Raw genomic sequence first — 24,762 nt, forward strand, 5'->3', positions numbered from 1 at the left:
GGTTCCAAATTAAGTCTGATCTTTTCTCTCATTGAGGGCAAATGGCTGCCCCAGGGGAAAGCGAAGATCCCATTGGGCTTGTGGGCACTCTGTCTTGCTGTGCTGGCACAAGAGCAGAAGAGGCTGATGGCCACCCAGGCTTTAAACCTAGGTAAGGAGAAGCATGTGTGTCCTTCCTTTGGTTTAGCCTTCCTCACAAAGGTGCACTCACCAAGGGCATTCCTGGAACAAATGTTGCATCATGCTTGTTGCTATTATCTTTTCTCCATCCAGGCCATTCAGAGAAAGGCGACTTAGCCTCAGGAGTCACTGCATCTTCTCATTTCTATTTCTATGGATCAATGAGGTCAGGTCTTCTTCCTCACCAATGCTGTAGGTACAGATACAAAAAAGGGGTATCAAGGTATCAACCCTTGGCACCCTCTGAAGTGGGTGGGAAACTCACCCTGGCTCTGCAGCCTGGTGCAGCCCCAGGGGTGCTGGGTGACTGCAAAGGTAATGGGGGTGTGGGGTGTGGGATGGGGAAATGTGCAAGGGGCCTGTTTGTCTCTCTGTGGATTTTGCCTGGCAGCATCTCCAACAGCTAAGAAGCAATGGGATTTAAGGGAAACAGTGCCAGGGTCCAAGAAAGAAGCAACTAAAAAAGATTTCTGTTGCTGGATAACACGTATTCAAATTGATGCTTGCAGGAAGGATATATGTTGGAGAGGAAGAAGCCACAACCTCCATCTCACTATCAATTTGGCCTTTGATGCAGAGAGGCACCTTATCTGGGCTTCAGCCTGCTCATGAATGCACTGGTTAAACAGGGAGAAGGAACAAGGATAAGAGATAAAGGACCACATTAAAACTTCAGGATTTTGGTCAAGATGTTGTGAGGAGCAGTTCAAACAAATCACTTACGATTAAACCCAAACCAAACTAACTAGAGAAATAGTTGTCCAAGTTTTATTTCCTAAATGAGACAGGTGTAGATAAGGAAAGTAACAGTTAAGGGATGGTAAAGAAGACACCTGAGTATGCACAGGCTGCCAGTTTCAAAGAACTGAAAAAAATTATCATAGGTAACTATAATATATACAGTACACACATACTATACATACATCTATAATGTGCATCTATACATACATATGCCACATGAACCATACACCTTTCCCAGGTTCCCAAGACCCCTAGGACATGTGGCCGGTGGATTGGTGAACTCTTGTTAACAGAGACCATGTAATTGAGCACTGTGGTGTAAGTAACCAGCAAAATACTTTCTGTTAGAGATCAGACTGCTCCCTTATTTGTTGAATGCTCATTTATCGTCTTGCTCACACTAATCACTTGGACAACATTAGTGACAGAGAGAGATCTCCCATCTTTTCCAGATCTTAACATTAGCTCATAATGGGACCAGGGCCCTCCAAGCCAGGCTGCCTGCCAGTCAATGCTGCAGCTTCTCTTCCACTCCACGATGTTGCCTACCAGCACAGCTGATCCGACTGGGGAAGAGGCAAATCAGGCACATGAGCTCACAGAGAGATGGAGACCTCACTGCAGCACGTGTGAGGCTGGCCACACGGACAGCAGAGCCTGGAGCCAAAGGAGCAAAGCTCACACCAAAGATGTGACATACGACATTTCTATACAGAAGGAACAACTCAGACTGAGGGATTTATTTCCTTCTAAAGAACCATACAGTGAAACCCAGTTTCTGAATGCTCTCAGTGAAGTCCTGCAGATTAACAATTATCTCATGCATCTAAACATATCTTCACTAGCTATTTTCCTTTGGAAGAAGGATGTTATTTCTTTTTTGCCAATTAACCCACCCTTCTGCAGTTTGACTATGCCCAGTGCAACATCTTTTAGAGAACACCATCCATTCCTTAACAATTTTTCACCTAAAAACCATGGATCTTGTAAAAGGGTGGAAGAAATGATGGAACGTAGTTAAGAGCTGGAATTGAGAAGGAAAGTTGAGGCTGATATAATAAAGTGGCAGGAGCTGAAAACTACTGTATTACAAATAAATTATGTGAAAGCGTAATGCTTTTGAAAATGTTTTGTAAGCAAGGCTTTGAAGTTTATAAACTCTTTGGAGCACAACTGCAGTGAAGAATGATGTGCTGAAAACAGGAAAAGCAAAGCACTGCTCAGAGCACTGAAGGTTACACTAGAGCTCATTGGAAAGTTACTTTTATTTATTTACTAGTAGGAAAAAGCAATGGACAGTATCCTGTGCAGCTTTCAACCGGGGAGGGATTTTTCTTCTGCTGCCTAGAATCAGGGAAGGTGTCATTTCTTTTATTAAGCCTCCAGTTCAGGCACATGGACTTGCAGCTTCTGCTTCTTCCCCACCTTCCCAAAAGGACTGCAGCCACCCCTCTGTTTCTATGCTCTTCCTTGCCTTCACCTATAACAGGGACTTCTCATGCAGCTGTATTACTACAAGGGATGTAGCCTTTCACAGCAGGCTCCTGAGCAGCAACCTAAAGACAAATAAGAGAAAAAAAAAATAAAAAAGAAAACACACATCAATGAAGATGCAAAACGGCCTAAAAAACAATTGCAAACAAGATAACAGCAGCTGCTGCCTTAAGAGTATTTTCCTCCCATGTCAGTGTAATCAGAGCTGCAACACTGTGTTCCCTGGCAGTCCTCAACCCCTGGTAACTAAACCCACACATATAACCCTGCCATTGTTTCTGCCAGGGGATGGCAGAGGGATAAGCTAGGGTCAAAAGTTTATGAGAGGCTGTGGCTGTGCTGAAACGTGGAGGGGAGGATGTTTTTGCAGCACACACAGCACTACATGCACTTGAAAAGTCAGCGCAGTGGCAGGCTGAGCGCCAGCGTGGGTAGAAAAGGGGCTGAATGGGAGCTGTGTGGGAAGGGGAGATCTGGAGCGTGGTGTGTGGAGAGACTGGCCAGGGCTTGTGTGGGGAAAGGAGATGGTGAGAGAGAGGCAGATGCGGAGGAAGGAAATAATGGAGAGCAAGGGAGGTAATACGGCAGAGTTGCATCACGGGCTGGGGTGACAAGAGACTGGTCTTGCACAGGCAGATGTTGCATTTGGCAGGGCTAAGCAGGAGACAAAAGGCCTGTTTTGTCTCCCAGGACTGGGAAAATGTCAGTAGCACTCCCAACAATATTGCTTAAATAATTGCTGTCTATCTCCAATTATTTTGGAAAGGAAGAAAGGGATTGTGATGCAGGGAAGCAAGCTGCACTCTAGCTGCTGTGCGATAAGGAGGGAAGCACTGCTCTCTGCTGTACTGTATTTGTGTCCAGAAACACCCCACACCAGAATATCTATTTAAAAGCTAAGAAAAAATCCAGCAGCTGGGCCTATGCTGTCTGCAGCAACCCACAGGCTGTGACCTCCAGGAGGCATACCCAGATGTGCTGCCTGTGACGGTGGCTGCTGATGCTGCTCCAGCAGCCAGACACTCTCCTTGCACATAAAACTCAACAAGAGCTTTTGACACCAGTGACCTCAATGGTGGGATGAAGACAAGATGCATTTGGGAATGCATGCCCCTCTCCTGCAAAGAGAGAACAGAGAAATTACCGGGTTTCATCCACCCTTGTTTTTTATACTCCCTTACCTCCAAACCAATGCGGTGCAAGCTAGAACTGCCAGCCCATGACACTGACTTCACCCTTTCTTTGTGCAGTAAGTCTCTGGTATGAAAGACTTAAAGAAGAATCAAAGTCTCTGTTGGAATGAGTTTCAGCCTCATCTTTGGCTTTTTCATTTCCTGTGGTAATAAATAGTTCTTCTTAATCGTACCAGAGAAGTAATGGAAGGCAGAATCTTCATTATCTGTATCTAAGAGAAGAAAAAGATTAGTGATCAACCTGATTGATCTGAGTATTATTGTTTCATAGCAAGCAGGCTCCACCAGTGCATAATTCGCCTTTGCCATTGAAGAGCCCTTGACTCAGCTGAGACTGGTACTTGCTGTGCTAGGTACAGTTTATTAAGACACAGTCCTTGTCCCCATGAGTCATCTAAGTGGATAAAATATTTCAAAAAGGCAGGGAACAAGCAGATCCCTGACAACCAGGACTAGGCAGACCTGATTTCCCAAGGATATTTTTTCTGAGGTGACTTTTTGATAGAAGAAGGTATAAATTCTTGACTTTTATCCATGATTGGAACATATAAAAAGACTGTATTACTTGAATCCTCTGCTGTCTAATAGTGCATGAGATTTCCACCCCAGATCCTTCCCAGACAATGCACTTAAGAGTCAGCCTCCTGCACAGAACTACCTGTGTTTATGAGAACTGTGAAAACATCATCTCCTTCAGACCATTACCTCTCTGACAGATGTCACTGAAATTGGAAAACATACCAAGAGACATATTGATAGAGAGCACAATCATGCCAAACCTCATTCCAACAGGAAAACAATAACAAATTTCAGGTAGAACGGAAAGCAGGATGACAGGAAATACCACAGGTTTTCCTTGATTTTTTTTTTTTTTTTTTTTTTTGCTTGCCTGTTTGCTTTCTTATTTACATTATTCTGTGACTTGATGTTGTATCACTTGTTTTTCTCCTTGTAGAAGCTTCCAGTCAAACATCTGGAAGACAGGACATCCAATCTGTATAATGTCATTACAAAAAAAGTCTTTTAAAAGTCTGACATCTTATCGCATAGATATCAAAGTAGTCTTTGCAGATCAAGGCTCCAGAAACAGAAGGCAAGGTACTAAATTCATTCAGGTACAAATCACTAAATTTGAAGGAAAAATTTAAAAACCCCACCCAAATCCTCTTCAGATCTGAAGGAAATTATCATCCACTGGAAAGTGATATTTTAATCTTTAGTTTGTCCAGATCCAGAAGAATAATTGTGGAGTTGCTGGAGGTGCAGAAAAAATACCAGACTAAGTCAGAAGCACTGCACATTGGTTGGTGATAACTAATTTCACTCTTGGTCATTCCTATGGGTTTCCTTTGCAGGAAGGATGTAAGCTGCACCTAGAAATCAGAATCACTTCCATGATATATTTTGTAATTTTTTATAAATACTCCATACTAAGCTGTCTAGCATTTAGTACCAAACACCAATCACTTATGTACCACACAGTCTAATGCTTGAAAGCAGATTTCAAGTTCGTGTTATCACTAGATACCATTTTTAGGTGCTAGACATTTCAGTTTTGAGATCAGGTTTGGTATTTAAATGATTCTTCAGTACCACAGTGAGGACCACTGTACAAATGCCTAAAATAAGTTCAGGGATCTAGATGAAAGAAGATAGAAAGGAAGGTATTTGGCTTAATTACAGTGGCACTTAGCAGAGCTGTAGCACTAGGGCTGGAGTGCAAGGACAGGCTTTAGCACCTGCCAACAATGTTGTGCAGTGACTCCAATGGCAAAGTCAGCTGGGTGGAGAGATGAGAAAAACTTTTTAAGAAGCTTTGAGAAAGTAATGGTGAAAGTCCTAGAGAGAGGAATGTGTATCCCAACAGCAGAGAAAGCCTCATGGGGTCTTCCGTGATAGTAGTGTCCATGGTGAGACTAAGGGTACAATAAAAATTATACCACAATGAGTACCCGGTATATTTTTCTTGGACATTGTTAAATTCTAAACCCAAAGAACATCCGCTTTCTGACATTTTTACACCAGGAAGGTGCCTTTCTTTTTGTGAGACCATTTTGAGGTTTTTGCATGATGAAAATGATTAAATATCTCTTCCTGTATCTTTGAAATGATCAGGGGTGCAGCCTACAGATCCCATGACATTAAAGTCTCAGTGATCTTTTTCATACTTCAATTTCTCTACCTGTGAAAGAGTTTTGAAATATTTATCTCTGTTTGGAGATTTAACATCTTAAAATTGAAAGCACCTGGAGACTTTTCAAGCAAGCCTTACAAGTATGAAAATAAAATATAAAATAAAATAAAATAAAATAAATAAAATAAAATATCCTCAGCTTCCTTTTGTCAACATGTCAGGTTTAAGCATGAAGCATCAGAAGCATTTTACCATACTTACATAACAATGTGTTTATTAATTTATCCAGTGGGCTAGCTCATGTTCCCACTGAGGAATACATAATCCTCAGCTATTATTTAGAACCTTTCATCCCCAGATGTCAAAACACATTACAAATGCTGTAGTGTCTTTTGTCAATGAATAACTTTCATTAACATCAGTGGAAGAAGGATTAAGCACAGTGTTTCCTTGAAATAAATATTTATTAAGAAATTACCTTGTTTGTTCCAACTCACTGTCTTTCAGTCTTGAGTGTCATCATAGCATTCACTATTTACCCAGGGGCAGTGACTCATCCTTGCTCGGAAGGAGTCAGATCTCAGAGGCCAGCAGTCATCTTTGTCAGAGGACAGCGAGCACTGTAGGAGAGACTGACCGTATCACACTGCCTGACTCCACCAAATGCAGCCTTCAAAGCAAACAGAAGCACAGACGAAAATTAATCACACAATTGCATTAGTGCCCTCTGAACCAGCACACTCAGCTAGTCCTCCACTGAAGTCTGCTGTACTGAAAAGACCTTCAGACGGATTATGCTTAACCAAAAGCATTAGCACTGAGTGCAGAGAGGTACTCTGCTCCCTCCCACATGGACACTCGTTAACGTAACATCACCACAGAGCCTTTGCTGTGATGGTAGTGTCTGTGAACGCTTGGCCATTACATACTTTGGGTTACATATGCCTTCTTTTAGGTCAGCATTTGGTAGCCAAAAGACAGCCCAGTGTCCAAGCTGAGAGGACAGGTTCATGCTGAGTAAGTAGCTAACCCAGAGGCGTGAACCCCCTCGCAGGAGCATTGCCATGCTGCCATCACGGTGCTGCTACTTCTGCCCAGCAGGTTAAAATACACCGTGTAGCCTCGTGCAGCCCATAGGATTATCCTCCTGCCGTGCCTCGGTGTCAGGGTGAGGGCAGCTGGCCCTTAGGCACTCTGTGGGGAATTCCCACATGGTACTTTTGCTGCTGCCTTCCCCATCCTCTGGGTGCAGGACCTGGCTGGCATTACATAGATGGGTTCTGCTGAGGTGTGCTGGGGCTGTGAACCACCTCCAAACAGGATTTCTGCCAAACAGCAGGCTGGGGAGGGAGTCCTCTAAGGCAGAAATGTTGAGAAGTGCCAGAAATCCTGTTTTAACTCCTGAATGCAGGCATTTCTCTGTAACCTCATACTGGTGCCTATGTAAGCCCAGCATTCAAAAATCAGTACCCACTTTGGACTTGCTTCAGAACAGGCAGTGGGCTTGCTCTTTTAAAGTGCAGTCAATACTGCATTCATCTTTACAGTCTCTAGAAAAAGTGGATGAGCTCTCCCTATTCTTCCCTCAGCAACACTGTTACTGTATGGAGGATTATGCTGAAGAGATTCTGTTTTCTAATCAAACTGCAGATGCGAGATAAGTGTGGAGACATCCAGCCGTGCAAAAGAAAGCTATTTCAGGCATGGGCAGTAGCAGAACACCAAGAACTTTAGTAGCAAGAGCTTAGGCAATGATTGTGAGGCTGTGCTCTTGAACCTGAATGCTGCCTTCATTATTGTGAGAATATGGGCCTTGGGCTGTAGCTCAGTAATGCAGACTTAAGAAGTTCAGTTCGGGTGTGAAACAGAGAGTTGCCTCTCTGAACCAAACTGAAGGTGTTCTGTAGCAAGAATTCTGCTCAATGATAGATTTTTTTTTGCAACATCTCTAGTGTGAGGGGAAAACTAATCTCTTCAGTCCTCAAGTCACAGGGTTATCTGGTGTCAGCCACAGAAAAAACATATTTCATTCAGTTCTAAAACTTTCTTTGCACTGCAGATGTTGAAGGTGCAATATAGAAACTGCAATGCAAGTAGACATTCTATTGGTCCATTTATTCAAATGCTTTCAATCCCCATTTCACTGTAGTTTCAGCTTAAATCAATATTGAGCTAAGAAAGATTATTTATTGCAGCAGCAGGTTTATCTATATAATAGATAAACTGACAATTGGGGCAAGAAAACATAACTCCAGTGAGATCAGTACAATTGATTCTACTCATGACAGCCAATGCGGCTTTCAAAAGATTTTAAAGCCATCAGTGTAACTGGGCCTCTGGAGCTTGCCAACTCTTATTAACCTTGATCAGCAGGCAGGCAGGCAGGCAGAACTAAGAGGCCCTCATGATTCAACGTGGCAGAGTCTGACCTCTGTGTTTGCCTCCTGTGCAAATTCATGCAGAACAAATTAATGCTTAAATGCTGCATCTCCACCAGAGACATGGAAATCCAAAGACAGCCAATTCTCTCCAAGCTCTTTCCAGAGTCCAAAGCCCAGTCTGGACCATGCACACTGAAAATGCAAAACCCACCTGAGCCAGAAGCCCTTGGTCAGTGGGAAACTTGAGATCAATGGGCACTGATTGATTACACCATGAAAGCCCATATGGATCTGGAAGCAAGAAGAATTGCTTGTGCTGCCCACATCACTGCAAGTGGGAAGCTGCTACCCTTCCCCAGGCCAGCACAGGTGCTTAACAGTACCTGCAAGACAGCAGAGATGGACACACATGGGGTGTCAGAGGTTTTGCAAGGGGCAGAAGGGTGGTTGTGAGAGGGAGGGATGAGGAGAGATGGAGAGTGCTGCAGCGAGCGCTGGCTTCTCGCCTCCTCTCTCTGCAGGGAGGGCAGAGGGATGTGCTCAGGGCCACAGCCCACACTGACAGCCAGAGAAGTCACTTGAAATGGCTGGTGTCTGGAAATGAGGACTCGGCATTTAAGCACCATGAATTATTAAGGAGGTCCAGTGAAACAGGTTGCTCTCCACTGACTGCTGGTGGCAGGTGACACCTTATACTGTGGGGCTGAGACCACGTTACACAACAAGGGGCAGCAAGCACTGAGCAGCACCAGCCAGAAAATGGGAGTCCTGCAGGTCCTGGCATCTGTCCAGAGAGAAGTGAAGTAAAATAAAATAAATAATTACTCTCCCTGATTCAGTCCTTGACTTGTCCTAAAATAAACAGTTCTCTGAGGCTCCCAAATCATACATTAGAAAAGCCACCCACCCCCCACTGACAAAAAAAGCACGTATTTGTCTTCCTTGAATTCTCCACGGTGCGTTTAACAGCTAAAAGCCTGAATATATTTTCACAGCTTTTCTTTTGTGAACAATAAATCCATCCCTAAAATATGTATAAACATGGAACAGGCAGCACTTTTCTAAAAAGGGTTTTGATTTTTTTAATATTTATGGTTTTCTGCATTGTATTTCATGTTATTATCATATTAAATTCAGTCCTGTATGAAACTGTGACATTTCATATTTACCTCTAGGGTGTGCCTGCTTGTTTTAAATCAACATACTGGTTTTTAGGTTTTAATGTTAAGCTGGAAGCTAAGGTTTGCTTTGATCAACTGAATTTTCTGGCTGAGCATATTAGTGCTCCAGACTGACCTGAAGATTAAGAAATAATATGTAATTGTAAGTATTTCTGGAACTGTGAAACATCTTTGCTCTTTGCATATTTTTTTGTGGTTTTATAGAGAAATGAATTAAAAAAAAATTCTAATGAATCATTGTTTCTACTATATATATATTTTAATTATCCAAAAAGTCAGAGGTAGGATATAAACAAAGAGAAAGAATCTCATTTCTCCTAAATCAAGAATGTATTTTAAAGCATTTATGCAATGGTAATGCCAAGTGTTCCACACTTGTATTTGATAATACCAGACGCTGTACAAATAACAAAGTAGAATCGGCCCCCGAAGAGAAAGAAGATTTGAAATAGAGGGCTTATAAAAAGCAGGAGGGACAGGGAATTGGTTTTGAAACTGTGACCTTCCCACTTTCTAACATGCCTCACTTCTTCCATCGCTAAGTGTGTGATTGTAACTTCTGATAGCTCAGGTTTTGGGGAGAAAAACACCTGCACTGGGAGCCTCTGCAAAGCGGGGAATATGTGTAGAAAACATACCCAGACACAGCTAAAAAATGGGACAAGCTGGATAATGTATTCACCATCTGTGGCACAAATAGAAAAGACTGAAGACCACATCTAAATTTTCTGCCTGAAAATGACCGTGGGCGAGCATTTGGCTCTTGTTTAAATGCAATAACATGAGCTTTCTTCTTCCTCCTCCTCAGGTAGAAGCTGTCAGCCAGTGCTGCCAGTTATCATTCGTGCTGGCCACATGTTTCAGTCGGTGGCCTCCACGCTGTCAGGCTGTCCTTCACGTTCCATCACAGGCTAGTGTTTCAGCCCTCCTGCCTCCTTGCCTGGGGCCTGGGGAGGTGGTGCTGGTGGGCTGGAGATGGGCAGACTCGGGGCTCTGCGTCACGGTGGGGACTGGCACTGGGTGAAGGAGGGAGGGCACTTCCCATTGCAGCCCACTCACCCCAGCTGAAGGAGAAGGACAAAACCACAGAAAAAAAAAAACAACTTCAGGGAGACCTCTCCAAGCCTCGAAGGGAAAGGAACCTTGTGTTTACAAAGCAGCAACAGACTTATGGGTGATGGTGGCAGCTGCAAAGGCTGCATGATGTGGCTATAGATGAAAGGCAGGCAAAGGCACCTCTGAGTGCTGAGATGCTCCTGCCATCTGCACTGCTGGTGGTGAAGGCAAAGCAGTCTCTTACTCTTGTACCAAGCTTGAACACCCAGGTTTCACCCGGGGTTCTCCGAGCTACCAGAGTGATGATGATGGAGCAATGTCAGCCACCGTTCAGACCTGCAGTGAGCACCTGAGAGCTGGAGACTGACACACAAGGCCAAAGGAGTGACCGCATGCGAACCAGCAGGACTGTAGGTGCAATGGAAAGATACTTGATTGAAAAATGACCACTGGCATTTAGCTTTGCTCAGTGTATGCCGATTATGCATGCACATTCAGGGCATCCGCATAGTGCCAGCAGATATAACATGGGACCTCTCGGAGACCAAAGGGAATCATCTCAAGCATCACAGCTGGCACTGCATTCCCGACTTTGGGCAATGAGTCCCACATTGTCCTCAAACTGTTGTGTAATCTCCTGCTCTCTCTTATTCAGATGTCATGTTTTATCCAGAGATATCTGCAGCCTCATACTTGATGGACTGAATCCCAATATCTCATACAGACAAGCATTTGCCAAACCCTTCTTTCTGATTTATTGCAAGCATTAAAATGCATCACACCACAAATGGGCTTAATCCTACAAGCAACTGCATTGGGAAGGTGAGTGCACTGGAGTGATGAGTACTCAGCAGATCTTCGGCTCAGGCCCAGAACCTGAGTCACCAGGTTGGTATCTCCATTTGATAATGAGAACCTCCAGTTTCCACAGAAAGAGTTGTTTGAAATATTTGTTTATTGCTTATTCACTTATTTAACTGACATCCTCAGCACCTTGTAATTATCTCATGCTCTATTTATTTATTTCATTTTCCTTTGGTTGTAAGTGTAATTAGCAGCAAAGATGCTAGCAACACCTGAATGTTTCTGTGGATATTGAAAAGAATAAAATGCTTTCATTTTGTAAAGAAATGCTGTCTGTGATGTATCTGCTACTACAGATGGCAACATATAACATGCCAAGACCACAAGTAACTTTTTTTTTTAGTTAGTAATTCTAGCATGGGTCAGAGCTGTCATGCCTGACTGACAGATTTCAGCCCATTGCTTTCCATCAGAAGGTAAGACTGAACTTCTAGTGTTTATAGGGGACATCACTTTATATCTGTCCAAAACTTTTCTCATCTGGGCTTCAAAACATCCAATCTGTGAGCAGTCTGGGGCTCAGATATCCAAGTGGCCTGCATGCATGGGCAAAAATGGGAGTGGGGTTAGAAAATCTGGTCTACTATGATTAAGCAAATATTGAAGATCTAATAGCAACTGTATATAGAGTTACACCACAAATGCAAAATGAGTTACAGCTCTCTGCATAATAATTACATTTGCACATTGAGGAATAAGGGCATGTTTTCCACCAATAACTTTTCAGCAGCTCCCATAAGATTATTGTGAATTTGCCCGAGAGAGGATAAAGTCAGGTGGAAACACAGATCACAACTGAACACCTTTCTCAATTGAGCTGTTACTCTGAATGGAATACAGCTGTTATTATGTAGAGCAGACAACCATCACAGAGTTCGTTCAATTACTCCCTTGAGTGTGCACACATGCTCCCAGTTACTTGCCTGGATCAACAACACCTGGGGAGCCAACCTCAGCCGTTCCTCAGACATGGAGGCTTGTACTGACACACTAGTGGGTTCAGCAGAGCCCTTGGGGTCCCTTGTTTCTATAGGTGTGTATTTAAGCCTGTAGTTTTTGTCTGAATAGAGCAGCCACTGCCTCCTTGGATGTGGTCTGAGTTATACACCATGGTGGACCCTGGTGTGTGCTGATGGCTTCAGACAGATTAAGCAGCCTTCATGTGCACTGATTGATCATTTCTTGTGGATTCAACACTCATAGTGCATCTTGGCTCTTGGGGAGGCTTTCATGGGTTATGTCTCTAAGAATTTGCCTCTTTTCAGCCTCTTTTCTGGTAACTATTTCTCCATCCATATGCATGGGCACCCACAGAGACCATTCCCACAAACTCATGCAGAAACGGCTTCTAGAACACAGCGAAGAAAGCAAGGACCAGAAAATGCTAATTCCTTCCTCTTGTATATACACTGAAGTCTAGTGCCAGACATCCTTAGCTGGAGGTGGAAATTCAGTTAATCCAGCCTGGATGGGTACCTAGCTCAGACAAAAAGTCAAGCTACTGCAGTTACAAAGCTTTAGGCTGGAGTCGACCACCTCGGAGGCTAGGTGGGCCCATCTGCACACCTCCCTCTGTCAGCAAAATGGAGACAGCAGGACTGAGAGAAATTCTTGGAGGGTATGCAAGCTCATTACAATTCATGTTCAGCTTATCTCAGAAGATGTTTATATGGTGTCTTGTTTGGTTTTGACAAATAAGCTAATTTAAATTTGTCAGTGGCTGTAAAGGGCAGTGCTCAGAGCCTCTGAGTGAAAATTTATTAAAGAAACTTAATGCTTCTCTCTAACCCAGGCTATTGTATACATTCTTTCCTTTCCTTCATAGTTGTAGTTGATCTATAGTGTAGCTAGTCATTGTAAGAACCGTGCCTGTTTACATGCCTAAAAAACCCTAGTGTTTTCCGATGCTGGGCAAATGAAAGCTGCCATAATTCAGACATATGAGGAAGTACAGATCACATTCCTCCCATAATCTCTGTATTTCCTTGGTTTTGCTTGCCTAAAATCAAAATCCTTCTGTTCTTCTAATTGAAGGAGTGTGTTTTGACAGGGAATATAAATTGCATTTTTAGGTCTTTGGTTGGACAGTCTTAAAATAACTGTCAGCCTTAGTTCTTTCAGAGACTGGATAGTGTGGATATTTATAGTAAAAATGATTTGATGGGTTAAGACTGAAAAATTAAAATTTATATTACATTTCAAAATATTACTGTACAATTTTGAGATGCTGCCATGGTGACTGCAGCATTACCCTGCTTTACATGCACATTCAGTCACTAGGTCTCCCCAGGCTTTCAGAGCAATTCAGTATCCTGGGGTCTTTTTTTCTTCTTGTTGCAACTTGTCTGCCTGATGGCTCAAATATTTGCAAGTCCCTGTCAGGGGAGCAGAGATCTAGATACTTAGTCATGGCACTACCAGTTTGATCCCAAGCGCTCCTATTGTAACTGCAAACATGACAAGAAAGAAAGGGGTCTGGACTCACACATCCCTTCTGACTCCAGAACAGATCATGGATACCCAGTTACTTACCACAGATAAGAGGAGCCAGTTTACAAATTTAATAGAGGAAATACTGCACCTGAGGCTTCACAGTAATCTGCCTTTTAAACCCTCTGACTTGGCTATCAGTGACCCACGGAAGGATGTGCATCCCCAGCTGTCAGCCTGTAACCTTCAGGCCAGACATCTTGGCTCACTGTCCTCTCTGGCCACAATCCCCTTCCAGCTTCCAACTATGATGGTCCAATTCACTCTTCAGTGCAAGGCAGTTGTCATAGCCATTACAGTAGCCTAACACTATCTCTCTAATGGCTTCCTGGCTTGGTCCTCACTCTGTTCCCGACCTGGTGCTCATGATTAGGAAAATACCAACACCCTCTGATGACCCCCAGAGCACAAAACCAGGACTGGCAGCAGGGACCTGCACCACAAGTCATACACACTGCCTAGAGAGGCACATGCAAGGGGTCTGAGAGCAGCAGGAGAAACTTTTTTAATATTTTCCAATCTAGCCCATTTTTACCAAAGCCACAACTGTGTCCCCTAGCCTTCACCCACCTGGCAAGATATTTGGTCTTTCTCGGAAGATGTGATGGAGTTAAGACACAGAAATGGAGCCTTTCTAACAAAGGGTCAAATACGATGAGGAAATAGGCTATCCTATGGCCCAGTATAAGATGTGTTTGTGCTTTCCACCTTGAATTTGACTCCTGTAATGATGTGCAGTATGCTTCCTCTTGTTCTTTTATTGCCTGAGCCTTCATTATAGCAGAATATTATTGAGGCAGTTATTCATGAAGTGACCTCACAAAATATCTGTCCTGTTATCAATGCTGGTCACAGTGGGCAGCAGCCATAACATCTCCTCCCCAATATACTTCCAAGCAGTTGAAAGCATATAAAGCAAGACTTGCAATTGAAGCTGTCAGGCAACTACACTGAGCAGACACTGAGTTGAGATGACAACATCAAGCTTTTTGAAAAGAATAAAGGAATAAAAATGTCCAAACCAAGTAACTAGGGGTTTTAATTCAGCAGACAGGTTTGGGGAGGCCGCTAGCTTGACCACAGATGACAGACAGACCACAGACCTGACATTTGTTACTCCTCACATACTTTCTTCATCTGTACCTAAAACAGATATTCATAAAATAACTAAAGTAAAGCACATTTTTGTTATTAAATAAGATAATACTTTGGCAGCATTTGCAATCTAGTAGCTTCACTTGAAGTCCACTAACATCAATGAAGTGAAAAAGGATTTGGATATTTTTTCCACAACACTCATATCATTAAAGAATAATAAATTTTAGAGAGTCTGGAAATAACTTCATAATGATAAGGGCAGGTACAATCTTCTCTGCTACCTATTTGAAAAACATTTACCCTTGATTTCTGGCAAGGTCTTACCATCAGACAAGAATAAGACCTAACAAAAAACATAAAACCTAGAAGTTACTGAACTTCAAAACTACACAATAATATAAATCATTGGGAGTATGGCTATAATCTGCTGGTGACCTTGAAGGTGGTTGTGTTTATCATGTAGAGTTCATTATCTCAAAAAGTTTTCCAAACCTTTTAGTTTTGAAAGACGCCCTCTTAGCAGTTTTTAACAGAATTTATTTCCTGCTGTGGTTTAACACTATGGTTTTAGAAGTTAGTGCAAACGCTCAATACCTGCAGATAGCCATGAAGCTTCTGGTTTTATATTTGCCATTTGAATGTTGCTGTGGAAGAATATAACTGTAATCCAGTGGGAAGGGCCTGGCACATGCTGTAGTATGCTCAGGCTTCTCACACTCACTGCTGCTTTGCCGCTGAAGCACTTTGCTGAGCATCAGCTATCAACACACAGCACAATGTGAGTTTCTAATGCAGTGCAGTGGAAGTGTCCTGTAAGAAAACCCTTTCCTCAAGCTGATACAAAGAGAACAGTTTGCTATTAAATGGAAATGCTTCAGAGCATGAGTCACCTGCCTAACTGCAGATAACAGAGAGGATTTAATAACTGCTAGTTGCTGCCCAAGCATCCAATGCACCTCTGTGGTGGAGAGAAGCAATGCTGTGTCAGTTGCTCTCAAGCCATGTCACATCATGTCATGCAGCACACATTGATGTGACCTAATGCAGTAGGTACTAGGATCTGTGCCAAGTTACTCAACAGAAGGAAAGTGGTTTTTTTTCATGCAGACTATTTTAACACATCAAATACTGCTGTCATGTTGGGCATGTTTCTGTATGCCTTTGTGGCCAAATAAAGCGTTTGTGCCTTGTCTATATGTGCGCTGTTTCCAAAACAGAAAAGTAGCTGGCAGTTACTGCCATTGCACTGGAGATGATCAATCATGTGCATTCATAGGGTCTGTTGTCCAAAGGCCAGTACAGTTTTGTCTGGAACCCCCAAATTAGAACTGTGACACCAGGAGATACCTCACGAATCACCACAAGTGAAGGAAGAAGAAGTCATATAATAATCTCTTCTTTCCTCATCCCTAGCCTGTGGATCTGCTGGGAACATGAGATAGGAATCCCAGTGTGTTCAGTTGCATTTTGTAGTTGAAAATCCCAAAGGAACCATCTGCTACAGCACAGCCAGGAGATGGAAGCTCTCACTGTCTGGATGTCCCATGCACATACATTGCTTTTGAACTAGGACTGCAGAACAGGCACCTGTAATATCCTTGAAAAGAGAAATTATGAAAGTGTGGAAGTACATCCTACTTTTCTTCAGTGCAGTAATCTGGAGTGGAGAGCACACAATAACTGGGCTTCCAGATTTGGGGATGTTCCACTGCTGAACCACGGCTGCACTGTATACACATTATCTCACTGACACGGAACAATTTAATTGCCCCACTTCAATGAGATTTAATAAATCATTTTCAGTAACCTTCCACATATCTTCAGTATCATAAACAAAACCAATTCTTGAGGAAAAAATTTACTTCTAGCTGGTTCTAGGCAGAAAGAAGACCACACTGGGAAGTATTCAGAGTGTGAATGCAATGAGGACATGTTCCAAATGCAACCACATGCACCCTGACATGCTTTTGGCTCTGACCCACTTTTAACACAGACAAAAAAACCCTGAGCAGCTCTTGTCCCCAAACACACACAAGAAAAAGAACAACTTCTGCTTAGATAAGTCCACTGAAGTGACAGACTCATTGCTTCCAGCTCAGTAACTCCAGGGGTGGGGGGTCCCACAACTGCTAAGGCTTCTTAGCACTTTAAACAGTTCAGAGACTCAGCAAATTTCACAAGAAATCAGCTGTAGAGCAGCTGGGAGGAAATCTTCCCAGAATACTCTGGACCGACATTCCTCCTAGCTGACTGGATGCATTAATTTGTTCTGAAAAGAGTGGGAGGGCATCAAAGTGGACGGTGCTGCTTCAGTACTGACCCAACAGCACAAGCACTGTACTTCACCTTGATACAAATCCCATCAAATCAAAATTTATATCTTTTCAGAGAAGGTATAAGGTCCACCCCACATTCTGAAAATCAGTCACTGTCTGCAGATACTTCCAGAAATTATGCCTGTTTACTTAGGGAGAATAATGGTTGTAGAATCACCAGGACACAGCATTACCACTGATAAGTATCAGAAGAATTTGCATCCCAGATAGGTCATTGGTAAAAAAATTATCCCTGGTATTTCCTTAAATGCTGTCTTGAAGATGTACACTGTGGATATTTCTCCCCTTGGACTGTGTCACAAGGTCACAGAAATCACCAAATGCAAAGAGCTCAGGATATGACACCTTTCTTGATTTCCTGCTCAAAAGAAAGCTCTAGGGCATCTAGAGCTCCTGCTCCTGCTGAGCTTTTGCTACTGTTCTCAGAGAGTCTAAAAATCCTCTTTGTAACTTTGAATTATTATCATCAGGAATAAAGTACTGCCTAAAGCTGCAGCTTTATGATGATGGGTACTGGTGATGTACAAGTGCTTTCCGCATGCTTCAAGAAATACATTAAAACTCACCTCTTCTGGGCAAGGTATAAAGCACATTCAGTATTTATTGCTGGAATTTCCATCTACATCAGTGCTTTTTTCTGCCATCACCAAAGAGATACAAAGAGGCTGTCAAAACAGGTGGAAAGCCTTGATCTTTCAAGTGATCTTTCAGAGTCAATAATACATGCTGTTACTTGCTTTCACTATGCCAGAGACACACTAAGGAACCTGACAACAACTTCAGTTGCTTCAGTCACTGACTTAAAGTTGAGACTCTCAAAAATCATATCATGTCTAAGGAATTCCAATAATACAACTACTGCCTGGCACACATCCAAGATCATACTTACCACCAGAAGCGCATCCAAACTACATCTGTTTTCAGTATCAGTTCTCTGTAGTACACAACAGAAAGACAAATGCAATTACTCAGTTTATTTTTGATATCAGCTTTTGTAGACAGCTTATGTGCTGGTGGAAGCAGGTACAGCCATGTTAAGCATTGACCTGCAGGGAGGAGACAAATAATTTTCAGATGAACATTTTCTGATTCCTTTACCCTTGCTAAATAGTATCATACTTCATGTGGGTTGCAAAGGGAAGAGGAAGCTTTTGTGTAGCACCCATAGAACTGCCTGACATATGCACATTACCATGCATGTTTCATATATTCAGAATGAGCAAGATATTTTCTCCATGACTTCTAGATACCAGGCAACATGGTCAACATTTTCTGGTGAAAAAGATGACCTCTCTGGAGTACACATACAAGCTTATATGGCTTCTTCAGGCACATCATGCTCACTGTCCCTGAAGAGCAGAGCAAAGCCACAGTCCCCACTGCCAATTGCTCCACCCCCTAGAGAGAAACAGGGCTGAAAGCCAGCTACTACTGCAGCTAACTCCTTGCTTCGTCCTTCTTTCAGGGATATTTTCCCTTAAAACCGTCCAGGCAGAATTCTACAACTGATCATCCCCATCAGACAGTCTTTGAAGTAGGAACAATTTTTTTCTTGATGTGATTGTATAACATTGCTATTACTTTAATATTTTTGATAGTGAATTAAGCTTAGCTGTTAAAGTGGATGCTGTGTTGACTCTTCTTTCCTCATTCCCCCAAAGGCAGGAGTGTGCATGGTACAGAGGGAAGAAGGTATTTGGTCTTCAGGAATATAGTGCTCAAAAAGACCTATCTGCTCACATAGTCTTTTCGGCTCCTACAGATAATCACAACACACCAGCTTATTCGGTGTTGCAAGGATGGCAGGCAAGGCAAGATCAAAGAAAATAATTCATCACTTGCAGTTTTCAGGGTGAAGTCTGATACGTGTCAGAATTCATCCCTTCCCACGAGGACTCCCATTTAGAAATGTGCGTATGAAATAGAGGGTTATTGGGGCATTAGGATTCTGAGGCAATGCCTTTGGCCATCAAAATACTGCCGAAGAGCACTAGAAACCAAGTTTCCATGCTATTTAGCTATCCTGGAAAAAGGGTGCAGTCATGAAGACCTAAGTTAATGTCAGTTTTTCCCTGGTTTCCTTCCATACCTTTTTGACAAGTCATTTTGATGTCATCTACTCAAATAGCAGCAATAACTGAGTTTGAAAATCTAGACACATGGCCTAGGTTTCATAATCCTACCATAGGTTCTGATTTGCTAAAGGAAGCTTATGCTGGGGTGGTGGTTTCAGGCATACTTTTCAGTATTTTAAACATTTTTATCTATGATTCATCCTACTTGCCTTGGAAAGTTATTTTTTTGCCAGAGGGCATGGTTTTAAGTTTGTTGCATTATTCATCCATAACATTACTTGACACTGCTTCAAGACAGGTAAGTAAGGTATAAGAACTAACTGGCATATGAACCATAATGCTTAAGCAGGATCATTTGAGTATGGGGAAAAGACAGAAATGACAAGCAGTAAATAGTATGTCTGAGTGTCCCTCACTTACAAGGACCTGAATGACAGTCTCAGTATGCTCCATGTTTAAGGAAAAAAAAAAAGAATATTTTATATGTTTGTCTATTATTCATTTCCTGACCTGTCATTCAGTAACTATTCATGATTCCATAGTTCCCTTCCATGACACCTCAGCATGACAAACACCAGGAAATGTGATTTTGAAGGTCTGCAGTTCTGGTTGTGATGACAAGTACTGAAAAGCACTTTCTGAGAGACAAAGCTTTGGTCCAGGCACCAGAGAACACGTAACTGTTCATGAAACAGTTTGGGTTTCCCAGCTGGTCTGTTAAATCAGAGTTTTTATTTCTCCTAAATTAAATAACAGCTACATCCAGAGCAGGGATTAAATCAATTCAGAATTTTTTACTGCCTATAATTTCAAAGAATGAAAATTATATTGGGTGATATCAAATTTGCTTTCTCCTCCCTGGTACCTTAGAAAAAGCTGCTCCCTGTAGGAAAAAAGAAAAATCTATCAGTCCTGTTTGACTGAGAGGTCAACCACTGGACAATCACATGAAAGTAAAATAAAAGTAAATGAAAGTAAAAGTAGATGAAAGTAAATCCTTCAGAATCAGGGGCGGGAACAGCACGCAGGATGATTTTCCTAACTGGACAGCTTCATAACCTCCTAATTTCTTAATTTGACTCACCCCTACATTTTCAGGTGTGGTTCCAGTAGGACTGGTTTCCTTGTCTTTGATATTTCAGAATAATTTCATAAGATGCCCCTACAAAGCTTCTTTTAATTATTTTTTTTTATACCATATCTTCATCAAAGCTCATCCCTCATGGTTTCTAGCATGAATAGCACTTCACCATGTACTGTGTCTGAAGCACCGGATTCAGTTGCCTAAACCGAACTACAGCACCTGGGAAACATGCACCATGATTGCAGTGCCAAATGGAGGCCAGGCAGCATGTCCTAGGAAATGTAAAATGGCATTAGGGATCTATGTCTAAAGAACTGAATCCTACCCACAGAAATGTAAATATAAACCAGGTATTTGCAGTAAAACTTCCTCTATTTATCTGTGATAGTTAAACTGCACCATCTCTTTGGCAGCAGTTAAAGCTTGAAAAGAACCCAATGGGAAAGAGTCTTTGAATAGATTAGAAATTTATAGATGTAATGGATTCCCTGACAGCTCTACCTAATTTATTTCCATTTATGCATATGTCATATCCATATTATGGCAGTTATAGGAACACATATAATGAGACTGAAATAACCACAGGAAAACTCTTCATTATAAAATGCTGAGATTTCTTTTATATCTGTTTTTTAAACAAGCAAGATATTACCTAAACCCAGATGATGGTTTGTTTTGTTTTGTTTTGTTGGGAGTTCGCTTTTCATTTACAAAAACAAACAAAAAAATAAATGAAGTATTTTGTTAAACACAGCAGAATCATCAGAGAGGATGGAATAAAGGTGAAGGTGGGACCAAGTGGATATGACATGAGTCTGCGTGTGAGACAAGCCTGTCTGAGGTGCTGCTACTCAAAGATGAGCAATGATACATAGATTCAATTTTTAATAACAGGATAACTTTATATACTTTGGTTTAAGTGATAATAGAGATGAACAGTCATCGACAAGACTAATCTCAAAATTAACCTTATATAAATTAGCTCAGAATTTTGCCTTTGATCTGGATCTATTCAAATGAAGTATTCTCAAACTCTAATTTTATCTTCAGTCCTATGAATGTAACTTCTATTAATTTCCAGTTATCTGTAGAAAAAGAAATCTTGGCCCAGACCTACTCTGCAGTGCAACACTTGGCAACAACATATCTATTGCCAATCACGCAGTGAGTGGGAAAATCACCTGCCTGAATGTTGATTTTTTTCATGAAGGTTTTTATGTTTCATACATGGCAGGTGTCCTCTTAATTACAGTATAGTCATACTAAGTCTCCACAGGTGAGAAACCCACCTAAATGGAACCAGCTCTGCAGGAATCCTTCTGGAACAGTGATGACCTTATCAGCATCATTTGAGCTGCAGTTTTTATTTGTTTGGAGTGGAACACAAATGCCAAGCACATGATTCTTAACATAGACTCCAGCTCTAAGGCTTGAAGCACAGATGGCTTGATCCTTCACACCTTCCACTTACTTTAGTAGGAAATCTGGATAATTAAGAGGAAAGCATTAAAAAGAGCAGTAGGTGCAATCAGGGGAATCTGTGCTTGGCCTCTATCCCAGGGTGGTGAGGCTTGATTGCAGCCGATGCTGCCCAGAAATCCTGAGGAAGGCTGCTAGCAGACAACCATGAAAGATCACCCTGAGACAGTGCTAAGACACAGGGTGCACACCCAGATATGGAGGATTGGAAACACTCATAAGTCCATCAACTGAGAAAGAACAGCAGAATTTCAGCCTCATCTTGTAGAAAATCAGGTCAGGATAAAGATGATCCTTTGTATGCGCTTCTACAGCTCTTCATTTCTTTCGCTTCCTTACCCATCAAGGGGAAAAGGGCATGGCCACTTCAGAGGGCTGGGACTGTGAGTTATCAGCACAAGGCAGGGAAGGTTTCACCTGCTCTAGAGCAAGGATCACAAGTGGTCTAGGAGCTGAGCCACAACTACTTCACAAGTTGTCAGCCACGAATGAACCTGGAAGGTGAGTTTCCATGCCCTAACTTATACCTCCTGGACCTGTGGCACAGGTCAGGACTTCAATGCTAGTGGGGCATATCACACAGTAATTCTTAAAAGTTACTAGAATTGCATGCTGTCAAAGTGCAAGACTGGCAAGGAGAAGTGCTGGCTTTCTCTTCAGGCTTTAGCAAATGAGGAAGCGGCATGGTCCCCTTGCCTCTCAATGTCCCTTCTTTCAGAGTAACTGACAATATCAGAAGATTCAACGTTTTCTTTCATAAAGCAATTTGAAATCCTGTGCTAGCCAACACTAACAAGCGCTTGTATATAATAATAGACTAAATTTTAAATCAGAAGATAGTTTATGCCTTTCCAGAACTCTCATAGCAACATGATTCATTAGAACAGATAATAAATGGCATGCATTTTTTATTGTTCCAAGTTTCTTAAGTATATTTTTTTTCAGTTACATTAAGTTATGCAGTGCAATAGTCATTAGCTGTTACTGCATCCTGATTTTCAGTTTATGGTAAGTTTGTAGAGGGATGCAGGGAATAGAAATTCCTCATCATTAAAGACTTTGAAACTAGTAAGTCTTTACTACTCTTCTCAGTATTCCCCCAGCTGCTAGGATGAGCATTCTCAAGTGCCTTTCCAAGAGTGTACCTTGCCTATTAGATGGTTCCTATTAGAGGAGAGTACACACATTTTCACTTCAGGAATCACAATTCATCGGGTGAGAAACAACTGATGAACCTGAATTGGCATCACAGTATACATTGCAAATGGTGTTAAAAATTAAAATGATTGGTCAGGGTCAAGTTGCCTTAAATTTGAAGAATGAGTCATAAGGTATTGCTTCACTTCTCCTCTGAAGTTATTTAGATATCTGTGGGGGTGTCCAATCTCAGAGGGAATCACACCTATAGCTTTTCAAAATTAAAGGACTTTTAAAACACAATTCTCAAAGTACAGATGGACAAATATCACTTTGCACCCTCACAATTAAAACTCTGCCCTTGCAGGTTTAGCTTTCCAATGACATATTTCAACCTCTAGCAATTTTTCACTGCTGAGGTATAAAACCTAGGAAGAGCTGGCAGAACTTTCTCTGTGCAGCAGCACGAGCACTGCCAACCACAATCCATTTCTAAGGGCTCCCCTTCCTCTGCCCTTCTGTTACCTCCCAAACTGAAGCTGAGAAATGGTCTGACAAGCAGAGCTGCTGAGCAAGCCCATTTGCCCTCTTTGCTCTTTTTCCATGGTTGGGATGTGGAGCAACAGGGAAGAGGTCTGACAAGCACAAGTGTGGGCCTGAGCTGCTATGCCTGAGGGCTGGCAAATGGAGGAGACCTGCAAGAGGAACATGATCATCTCCCTACTTGAAGGCGTTCTTAAAGTATATAATTTCATGAAATGTATCATTTTTGAGAATTCCTCCAGAACCTGGTTATGTGGTCATAGGCAAGGCATTTTCATTTTTCCTTTCACTGACCTGAGGATGTTGTAACGTTAGTATATCACAGAAAAGTTCTAGTAAGCAAAAGTTTCCAACCCTGAGAAGCACAACAACATACCACAAGCTCTTGGTTTGTGTCTGTCACTATTATGACCTCAGGACCTGGGGGCTCTCAAGATAGCATATGTCAGGTAAACTGCAGTAGAGACGGCTATTGCAGTTGGGGAGGGCAGTGTCAGCAAGGCAGGTAGATGGTAGATAATATGAAGAATCTTCCCTTTACCTGCAAATGCCCTGGCAGTCTCACCTTTCTCACCCTTTCCCCATGCTCCAAGGATGCTGGCTGTCATTCCAAGAATTGTTCAAGGTAGCAATTTATCTAATAAGAAGGATTTTTGTTGACACAAATGTTATGCTGCAATCCTTTTATAGCAGTTTTACAGAGACTTGAAGGAACCTAAGGGATAAAGGGGATGTCATGCAACTTGGACAAAAAGAACAAGTCTGAAATGGAAAAAAAAAAAAAAAAAAAAAAGAGAGAGAAAAAAAAGCTAAGACTTTTGACTCTTTGTGTCCCCCTGCAATCTGAAGTTCATTGGCACAGAGGGGTTCTTTAATTTCTGTTTAGCGGAAAAGCTAAATAATGGCTCATTATTCCTTTCTACTGTCTTAGAACAGAGAAGATATTTTGATTTTGTTAGACACCTTTCATACATAGACAGTACCTGAAATTGAATTATACAAAGTGAATTATTCCTGTAATGGCAGGACAATTAATGTGTGCAGCTCACATAGAAGGATAGAAAGAGAGCTCTCCTTAGAAATCAGTGCTTTATTGTTAGCCACCTTCCTGTTGAGGAGCCTTAGGGCTCACTGAAGCTTGAAAGACAGTCTGCTGAGATGAGCATGTGATAATATCTCCACTAAAGAAAGCTTACCCTGTTCAGAAGTACATCAGGGTTATCCAGAAGCAGCATTTTCCTCTAGCCTCTAGCCTTCCCTATGTATTGCTAATATGGCCAAGAGCGATACATGCAC

The 24,762-nt window shown here is 42.0% G+C and overlaps 1 long non-coding RNA gene across 1 annotated transcript; it reads right to left on the minus strand.

The window, feature by feature from the left end:
* Positions 1–1,007: 1,007 nt before the first annotated feature.
* LOC141961886 (uncharacterized) lies at positions 1,008–6,437 on the minus strand. The gene is made up of 3 exons (XR_012633839.1): positions 6,221–6,437; positions 3,597–3,820; positions 1,008–2,477 (listed from the first exon to the last, which is right to left on the minus strand). It is a non-coding gene; the product is annotated as an uncharacterized LOC141961886 (long non-coding RNA).
* Positions 6,438–24,762: the final 18,325 nt, after the last annotated feature.

Source organism: Athene noctua, chromosome 6 (assembly GCF_965140245.1).
Source record: "Athene noctua chromosome 6, bAthNoc1.hap1.1, whole genome shotgun sequence".
NCBI lineage: Eukaryota > Metazoa > Chordata > Aves > Strigiformes > Strigidae > Athene > Athene noctua.